The following is an 8,316-nucleotide window of genomic DNA, read 5'->3' as shown; positions in this document are numbered from 1 at the left end:
AAATTTAAGGTTTCAAGACAGCAAAGACCTAAAAGAATGTAATGTTTACCAATTATGAGTTTGTATGAATTTTAAATCTGATGATGGCGCTGTTGCCTCGCCGAAACGTTACAAAATAAACGATATACAAATTTTTGTTTCTCACTTTGACTGAAACCCAGGAAGAAAAAGAATATAATAACAATTACACGCAGTCAGGAAAATAAATCAACATTTTTTAATAAATTCAAATATTTTTATTCATGTTCGTCCTTTGAATATTCGACAAAAGTATACTTATGTCTGATGATGAAGCTGTTACGTTTTAGTTAGCTGGTTTAGCTGACGACTAAAAATGTACTTATTGAAAGTGCAGTAATATACGATTTTCACTGGTGCTGAAAAAAATCTAGTCGGAAGAAAGCTTTTTGAAAAACCTCACTAACACCAAGAGAACTCAACCAATTGCTCATTTAATAAGAGAAAAAATGGACGAAAAATTGAAACGTTAAGCAAAAGTAATAAGGAAAGTAGATCTTATGGACACGCACACATGTATAAGCACACTTGCTAGTTAAAATTTCAAATTCCTTTCGAAACTCCCAGAATATATAATACCTTGAGATACTATCCGAAGAAGCTAACCGGTGTAGAACATATAACACGTCCGAAATTTCCGAATTTCTCAACACTTTTGCCTTATAGAAACGGTTGTAATATGTGCTTAATAACTCTATTTCGTATTCGGTTTATCTAACATAATTACCACAATTAACTTTGATTAGTATCATTGTATTTACAAAATGTGATATATAGGTTTTATAATGCTGTTTTCTTCTGTATGATAATTTAGAAAGTAGATCCTCGCATTGAATTTTTAAGAAATGCTAATATTGTAAAATTATTAAAATTTCAGCTCAAAGTTCCTAGCGAAGAAATGCGGCGCTCAGATCATGTGTTTTATCGCTTGGATTTTAATTAAAATAAAATAGTAACAGTTTTTCAACCCTAAACAATTTTAAATGCAACTCTTAAATAACATGTTCCGTAAAAAACCCTGGGACGTATTTTAAGTACGAAAAAAAATATAATAAAAGAACAAATTGGTACTCGGCATATAGATAAATATTTAGAGTGGGCCAAATGGGATAAATCAGGACCTACATATTCCATACATACCATAGGTCAAGATCAAATATATGGGAAAAGCGTCGTAACGGTAAACGAAAGTAAACTACCTACAGCTATTTGTTAGAATCAATTAAAATAGTGTTTGAAAAACATTATCTAAAACCGCACTTGTTTTATCAACCAATAACTATACAATGTGCCTGCAATTGTTTGGCTATCTGCAAATATCTCACCAGCCATTTTCTGTTTTCGTATAATTGTTTATGAATCAATGAACTGATATTACACACTTAATAGGCATTATTGAACATGAAACTGTTTACTCGCCGTTTTATACATGTTCATCACGCATCGTCTAATTGAGCTACATCTGGAAAGTTTAGGAAAAAAAGTGTGAATCGATGCCAACTGACATTATGGCTTATACAAATAAAGAAAAAATATATAATTATAAAATAAATATAGTATCTATTTGACTAGAAGTTCACGTTATTCTGTCAATTAATTATAACGGTTTTTGGGGTTTTAGATCGCCGTGAGAAAGAATTGTTCCTATCGTTCGCTCGAGCTCGAGTGAGTTGCATCTTCATCAATATTTTTTTTGCCCGGACCATTGATAAGCGCAAATCGTTTAGTCAAATGAAGATATAAAGCAAATATATTCGTTTCAAAGAGAAATGACTTCATTTCACGATTCTTTAAAATATTTCTTTGTTTGCTGCAGTTGGATGCATTAACTGACAAAGAGAAATCACAACTTTTTTGTCAAATACTTACTTTTTGAAATTTTGATTAAGAATCGACACTATTAAGGAGGGGAGAACGACTGACACTGACCATAGATATAAGCAGCGGGTTATATGTGGTCAAATAAGTGTGTCATTAATGCACATGCCTCCCTAGATATCGTACAAAACTAGCTATCAAACTGAGCAACTTTCACGGATATGTTTACTGACGAGTTTATCGGGATCTGCACCGATTTGTTTAATTTTTCGCACTATTAATTAACGCTTTTAGTTATACCATTAACAAAATCGATTTTGTCCGCAGTCTGTACAAAAAATATCCCCCATAATTAGAGAGCGTATAGAAAGTGCAGACACTTTTAGATAAAATAACGGTTGCGTACAATCAATCAATTTTCGCTTGAAATATTAGCAATAAATATGGGACACACTTGAATCTCGTTTATCTTCTATTAACTAACAAAACTCTAACAAAATTATGGCAAATCGCGACTTTAAATTTGGGTAAATTTGAACATTTGCGTCTCACACTCATCAGAAATAATACAAAATCAAAGTGTCTCTCCAATTTTTCGCCTAATTATAACGCCTATAAAGATTACTAAATGCATAAATAATATGCTTTTTTAAGTTTTAAGTTTTAACTCTAACTACTTACATGTTCTCGATTTCAACAATGCAAATGAATAGTAATTCAATCTGATATATTTATCAGCTCGCTAATAATTCAATTCTAAATTATCTTTAAAAAGTTTTATTGTGAGGGCACGCTTCAGAAAACTCATATAAACTGTTGAATTATGGGCTAATATGCGTCTGATTTTACATTGTTTAAAAATCGATATCCTCATAAGCTCCGGGTGTGAGTAAATAGTAGCTAGAATCAACAAAGGGAAGTTATATTGTTTATAGAGCGTAAAATAGGCCGCTTGCTAATCGTAGCCGAATCATTATGACGCTTAATCATCATTTTTATAAGATCAGAAAATAATTTCATCTTTTGAAACGCATGTCACTAATTTAAAAAATTCTAATTGCCTTGAATACACACACATACGTACACAGATTTAATGTTTTTTGGGAAACTTACTTCAAAATTCAAGTTGATTGATTTTTTGATGCATTGATTTGATTCGATTAAATTTTCAATATTTCAATGTTTTTGAGCGTCATTAGTTTTTAAACTCCAAATTTTTTTAATTAACGATAAAAATTAAAACTTGCCAAAAAACGAAACATTGAGTTCTACGAATTTATTTCTATGCTTTCTTAACTCTGATCGGTAAGCGGAGATAATTTTTAACTATTGCGTCGGTACAAATAATAGTCCGCGAAATAGCCATATATTATCGCATGTTTGTATGTTTCTCTAATAGACAATCAAAAAATTACATGAATGGATAAAATAATCAATAATGTGATTAGGTGGTAGTCATTGTGCGCTAAGCGCATTCGCCATGTTATTCAGATACCGATTAAACTATGTATAAAATATATCAACATTTGAACGATAATTGATTTGTAATTTTATTTAGATAGTGACACGTTTGCCGCCTTTGTTAATTTTAAAAAATTGAACAAAAATAAATATTTTGCATCAACCTAAAATTTAAAAAAAGCGCATTTGCCAAACAGTGCAGAGTTGGTTCCAAAACTTTAAAACTGGAAATCTTCAGTTATATAACTCAAAGTAAGGTTTCAGTTATGTACATTCAATTTGCTTTATAATTTCCGCTTTGGACGCTAAAGTAGTTAAAGGATGATTTAATGTTTGGTTTTTCAGTTTAGCCGCAGTGGAAAGCCCTTAGAAGCAATTTGAATCAAAATAGCTTTAAACTAATAGTAACTTTTGTTGAAAATGTGTTTTCGATCAATATTAAAAACGTCAAACGTATAAGTACGGATTATTTTTCTCTTGTTGCCCAATTTGCATTTATTTCAGACAATTTAAAGTTAACTGCACTACGACTGGAAGAGGAGCAAACTAATGACTTAAATCAGAAAGTTTCATGAACTAATTTACAATATAAATTATATAATTAGTGATGCGTGTTGATCGGTCAATAGATAGTAGCAGAAAAAACAACGACTATTTCATTGGCATTTCATTGGCACTAAATCATTGAGCCCGATGATGGATAAATAAAGCCGAAACGTTGGCCTAAAACAAATAGTCGTTTTTTTGCCACTATCTATTGACCGATCCACACCCATCATAATTAACTTCAGGGTCACCTAGAAACCTGAACATAAATTATATAACTTAAATAACTCGAAATATAAATTGCAGTAAAAGATCCAAAATGATCTCAGTCGAAACTGCTGATATTCTAATGAAATAGAAAAGTTTGAAAATTCTAAATAATACGTTTTATTGAAATAATCATTTTGTATATGTAATAGTTTGCATCTCGACTGATAGCGTCTCATTTTAGGCACGTTGTGGGCATTCCATTAATCAATAAGATTTATCTTTAGGGTGTTTACAACTTGTCGCATTAAAACACTTCCTATGTAAAATACATATTTCAAAGGAGCTTTTCAAGTTTCCGTCATTTACTACTATTATCATTATCTCCGTTGCGTTTGATTGGGCGGTTCCTAACCATTGAATCTAAAATATACAAAATTACCATAAGAAACCCATAAATCAGTTGGTCAGAATGGATTGGATGTTGTTGGCTTTGTAATCAATTTCCCACATAACGAAAGGTGCCAATCGTCCACCTCATTATCTGGCCACACCACATACTTATTCATTTATCTTTTTAAATCGGGCTTTATCTGTTCGAATCGTTTAGGCTTTCGTCTTTTTTCCTAGATTTATTATCCTTCAGGTGTATGAAAATATTCAATCAAATATTGTTATCAAACGATTTTTAGTAACAATTTGTTAACGTTTGGGGTGCTGGTGAAGATTTTTTCGTTTATCAAATTGCCAAATTACCAGCGATTTTCTTCAAAAGATCCGCTAAATGCTCAGGTATCATATTTAGACTCAGTATATTAAGTCGTAGTTCATCTTCTGATTCGTACGGAAAGATCCAAATACCCTTGAAAATAGAAATTCGTGGATGACACAGCATTTATATCGCATGTTATGTAACATTCACCAATATCGTAATTTTCTCGAGCTGGGAAATATATTTGGGTGAGAAAAATAAAATCCATCCGGTATAATCCTATCCGCTTTCCGTTCCGATCAATAACAAAAAAGGCATTTAAATTGAATAGTCAACATCAATTATCGATTCCTTTCGAAGAGTCATTTATAATTTCCGCATAATAATTAACGGTTGTTTTGAGATCTTAATGGAAACCGTGAATTTAATAACATGTTCCAGGCAAAACCAAACATTAAACTGCACAAGTAAACGAACAATGCGAGCATGAAATATTTACCGACATATTTTATATGAAATATTATTTAGAAGCCGTGTTATTTCGCGAGGAAGATTCGAGAGGCAAAATATTGTAATAAGGGGGCGTGGCCACTGTATCAGGATATATATTGGAAAGCCGCAACACAAGAACTACCTCTACTATTAATATAGGCACAGGGTGATTATACAATCTCGTATTTCACAGATTGCCGTTCAATATTTTTTGATAAGCATATTGTGGCTAATAATATGGTTGCCATTTTTAATGATGTTAACAAGTAATGGAATACGGTATAGCCGGTAAATCTTAAGAGATCGGAACGGATCATCATGGTATCAATTTTAGTGCTATCGGTGTAAAATCACGTACAATACTTATCAAGATTGTTTCAACGGGGCGTACAGGAACTGACTAGAAAATTATCATGTAATAATATTATTTATTTATTCCCTTGAAGAATCTGCATACCGGCTAAGTTGAATAGCTAAAAATGAAACAATATTGTTTTTATTTCGACACTCGATAGAGTATAGACGTTAAAGTAGAAAATCAGATTTGGCCAAATTAGTCTTTCTGATTCTCTGAAATTCCTAAAAATAAATAGAAAAACTGTATTTTCTATTTTGGCCACGTGTGACCAAGCGAAGTTAGAGACGAAATGTGGTTTCTTGGGGACAACAGAATAATTAATAATTTTGTTGCTCAAAAAATTATAAACGCCAGAAAGCCTCTGAAGGGAATCAGTTTTCGAACGAGCTGATAATTTAGGCAGGATATAAGAAATGAAAATATTTTGCATTCTAATTAATGCGCTAGTAAAATTCTGTATGCCTCTTCATATAATTTAGGCCAAAACAACATATTTTAAGAAATTATAGGTTTGAAAGGCCCGATTTGAAATACATGCTCGGAACATCTCAAATCTCAACTAATATTTAGCATTATTTGCCAGTTAAAAATAAATAAAGCATTTTTATTACAAATACGACCATCTTTTTGTTCAAAAACTTCAGTTCAAAACGAAATCTAATTAAATGAAAGTGCAAAGCAATTGAATCAAGAAACTGTAAAAATAATATTATGCACGCCTATGTGCCGAGAAAGTGGAAATAAATAAATGAAATATATGAATGCTGATAAAAAATCAGTTTGAATCCATCTCTGCCTGAAAGAAGGTACTGCTCTCTTATGAGGTGGTTTGGAAGGAAGTGATCCACTCAAGAGATAGATCGTGCTTCTCGTTATTCGCCTTCAAATTAATTATACTGTTTTCTTTAAATTTACACCGATAGCAGCGTAACGTAGGGCCGCACCTTTCTAATTCTTTTCGGCCGATTTCAAATTAATCGAAGTCTGATTGAAGAATCGCACAGACGGAAATTACGGCAATTCTTGCCTGATCGACCGTGTTAATAATATATGGATTTAGCTGCGCGAATTCCATCCACAGGTATAATAAAAATGTATACAAAATTGGTGTTTTTTCATTTAATTTTAAATATGTTACACATAATAAGCAACTAAGTGAAGATTATTTACTCGAAATTATGTTGTTTCGTTACATTGTATCTAATGAAAAGGTTTTTATAGAAATTGTATTTCCTTTGCTTCTCATTTGCCATTAAGTGCATCATATTATTCAGATTATAAAAAATGCAAATTAAATTCATGAGTATATACAAGGTGTCCCGTGATTTAATATTTAGGTAGAAAAAGTCTTTTGGTGATTTTCAGGTGTAAATGAGCTATGAACTGATTAATTCCAACAGAGCATGGAGATACAACTGAAGAGTCTTTCGTTGTCCGAAAATTCTAGATGAAAAGCAGTTTTTCGCGGCTTGAGCGGACAAATAATTTTTCTTATTCCAAAAATCTTTCCGATAATTGGGTTAAATTGCTTTTAAAAAATTAGACAGTTTTTTGCAGACAATAAACATCAACTCACGAGCCGAATTCGGCTTTTCCTTGATATATTTGCAAACCATGCCTCAAAATGTATTTAAATTTTCTTAACGCTTAAATTGCTTTACGTCCTTTTTTTCCACATTTAATAAACATGACAAAAGTGAAATGGCTCGCATTCAAAAGGCATTCGTGTTCTCCGGCACTTAGAAACATAACGTTAAGTCTTTTCAGCCCACTAATACCGAATAAACTGTTTTCTTATTAAACTTTTCGTTATGAGTCGGCATAAGATAGCCATCTTTAATCCCGCGCATTTGCATTCGGGTTTTTTTTGCGCAGGCAATTCCCGTTGCCATATAATTTAAAATTTCATTTTCCAAATTATTTTCCCGTCTATTCTTTATGCGAGCCAAACACGATAACAATTTTGCCTTTTTATTTGCGACATCAACAACTAGATTAAATAAAAGTCTGAATATTGTCTAGTCATTTGCTAAAATTGGCCCCAATAATGCATAAAATGTAATTTGGTTGCGCCCGTAATTTATTGATTGCTTAGTGGTTTCAGTAACTTTAAAACTTTCCTGAGATTGCTATTTTGATCGCGGTAGTTTCAAATTTTCCTCAATTTACCGCACAAGGAACAGGCACTATGGAGGAAAGCCACTAATCATTAGTCAGGTTTGCTTGACTTTGGCGCATAAGTTGCTTTGTCTAGCTTAAAAACACTTTTTTATTCGAATGAATCAAAAAGTGCCATTTTGCCAACAGAAGCGATGATCAAAAAGCACTTTTCTTTAGCGTTCATTTGTTTTACTTTTACGCACGGACTTTGCCGCACAGTGTGCGACAAAGTAAATGTGACACTTTGAACTTGCCACTGTCATTATATATTTTTTAGTATTTTTATTTAAAAATAACCGAAATGCGTTTTTAAGGAATTACGTAGGTTCATCAACAACTATTGATCCTATTTTCAAGTTTACTTACAATTTGTAAATTATACCTTTGTTACAAGTTCAGTCTCATAATCGTTTTAATGGCCTACTTATCTACTTTTGCGATGTTGTCACACGTAAAACACGATCTTTTTAAGAAGCGCAAATGTCATGCAGAGTATGCAACATGCATACACCATCCCAAGACCACAGGTGTTTCAAGTTGAAAA

General features: G+C 32.2%; 1 protein-coding gene across 1 annotated transcript in view; it reads left to right on the top strand.

Moving 5' to 3' along the window:
* LOC109537508 (protein sine oculis) overlaps positions 1-8,316 on the top strand; it is a 181,996-nt gene that overhangs the window by 119,590 nt on the left and 54,090 nt on the right. The gene's annotated exons all lie outside the window — the stretch shown is intronic.

The sequence above is a fragment of the Dendroctonus ponderosae genome, unplaced genomic scaffold, assembly GCF_020466585.1.
Source record: "Dendroctonus ponderosae isolate FM_Combo_2020 unplaced genomic scaffold, Dpon_F_20191213v2 Dpon_F_20191213_3, whole genome shotgun sequence".
NCBI lineage: Eukaryota > Metazoa > Arthropoda > Insecta > Coleoptera > Curculionidae > Dendroctonus > Dendroctonus ponderosae.
This window is presented reverse-complemented; position numbering and strand designations above follow the sequence as displayed.